Here is a 2334-nt window from a genome sequence, read left to right as displayed (position 1 = left end):
ATATCAGGTCTGACCCAGCCTTTATTTCCAACAATGTTACTTTCTCATTTGTACAATATTAGGTTTGATGTCCAAACTTTTATTTTCATGATGTGCTCTTCAAATTCTGCATGCCAATTCTATTGATTGCAACAGTACAAAGATGAGAGGAAAACTTTTGTAGTGGATAGTTGAATAAGATACCTTTCCATACTTCCCTGAAGGTGTAAACAGCCATCATGCTGAACACCATGCACTTTCATATGCACCAAAACTAGATTTGTCCCTTCACGCAGTGTAATAGATAATATAAAATAGGAGTCAACCAGTTCTGGCCACATCTAGACATCCTGATTTTTAATGCAAAATGTTCCAGACAATAAACGCATTCATACAATTCACTTCAACTGAGTCTTTTCATTCTGCAAAAGACGGCACTCTTTTCTCTGCTACAGGGAATAATCTTACAAAGAACGAAAGGTTAAACATATTATTCACTTCCAAACGAAGTTAAGTGAAATGTATGCTAAGATCTCTCATTCTTGCCAGAGTAACATTTTAAGCACTTGTATGCTGCAACTTATAGCTATTTGTCAAAGAGAACAAACTATTAAATCAGTTATCTGTGGTCCAATGCTGCAATATGATAATATAATAAGTTCCAATGTAGTTGAGTTTTTTTCAGGGTCTAGTTTCTCTCTTTTGCCCTTTTTAGCTGAATATTTTGCTGTTTTACTTAAACCTTGAAACCATGGCTTTTCATTATCATCAACGGGTAGATAAAAACGTGCTGGAATTAGTTCAACGAGGTTATCGAAGAATAGTGAGTGGTTTTGGATTACGGTTTTAAGGTCAAGAATTGAGGAACTTTGCTTCTTTTTCTTCATTGTTGTAGGACAAAATTAGGATGGGTCTCAAAACCCTCGTTGTGAAATGGAAAGTTTACAGTGTTTAGGTTATACTGCGAAATATCACAATGTATCGAAATATCGAGATTTATGACTTTGAGGATGATATTTCGGCATGCCACAATCTGTCTGTGCAGTTTAATAGGCGATTAATAGGCGATTAATAGGCGCATAAGCACTATAACCTACTTGACCTATACGATTAGCAGAAAAAATCCCGATCTAAGTGGAATCGATTAATAGCCTGATTTATGCCAATTAATAGGACAATTTAGCACAAATAAGTGTTACAAAAGCAGCGATTAATAAGTCTAAGGTTTTATTGTTTTATGTTTTTCTCAAAACATGGTTTGTATATATAAAGTTATAGAACAAAATACCTATGATATATAAAACCCAAATTAAACCAACTTTTCCATGATATAATTTTAGTGGAGTCATTGACGCCTTTGTGTTTTTCATATTTTATATGTTTTTTATTTGATTTATGTTGATCAATAGACTATGTAATGAGACTATGATTGCATTTTGGTGATTGTTGGATATATTTCTCATTTTCATTTCACTTCAATATGCATTTAGTTAATAGTTATTTGTGGCATGTGTTATAGGTTACTTATGGGAATGGAAAATCTTATTCAGAATTATCACCCAATTAGTTTCGATTAATCCCGATATATTCCGACATTAGGCCTAATTGCTATGCACTCCTTAACCGATTAGCTACCACTTAACGCTTTAAACCGCATTGTGCCACAATATTTTTGTAATATATTCTATACTCTATCGGCATTTTATTTCTTTTATCCAAAGAAAAATAGTTTGAAATGTAAGTGGATACGTATTTTTCTAGTGTATGAAAACTTAGAGCGAGTCCAATGGAGAGTTGCCAAAATGAGTCGCTAAAGGGCCCACGCCGCCTAAATAGCAGGAGAGTCAAATTTGACAAGTGCTAAAAACAAAAAATCGTCCAATGGAGGAATGAAGTTGAGGTGCTAAAGGGATACGGACGGCATAGTTTTTCTGCCGTCCATCCATTAGTTGCAAACTTAAGTTGATTTTTTTTTTTGACAGATGACATAGTTTCTACCGCAGACGTCGAAATTTAACACACGGACGGCAGGCGTGCCGTCCGAATCTCCGAAACTTATTATAACAGCTGCTAGCTGAGGTCTTAACTTTGGCTGGGTTTTGACTCCTTCCAAATTTAAGAGCTTTTAGCAGCCCAACACATTTTGGTGGTTGGGTGCTATATTTGCCTTTAACAACAATAGTCTGCAATCTCGTCTTCTCATGCTCTAACAAAGTAACAAATCCAACTCCATTACTCCAATAACATCTGATTTCATTATTTTAAATTTCAAAGTAAGTTTTCTTATTATAGTTTATGTTATAACAATTTGTTTTGTTGATTGCTTGCTGAATGAATTTATTTTAAATTATTAAC

This window comes from Coptis chinensis, chromosome 6 (assembly GCF_015680905.1).
Source record: "Coptis chinensis isolate HL-2020 chromosome 6, ASM1568090v1, whole genome shotgun sequence".
NCBI classification, from domain to species: domain Eukaryota; kingdom Viridiplantae; phylum Streptophyta; class Magnoliopsida; order Ranunculales; family Ranunculaceae; genus Coptis; species Coptis chinensis.
This window is presented reverse-complemented; position numbering follows the sequence as displayed.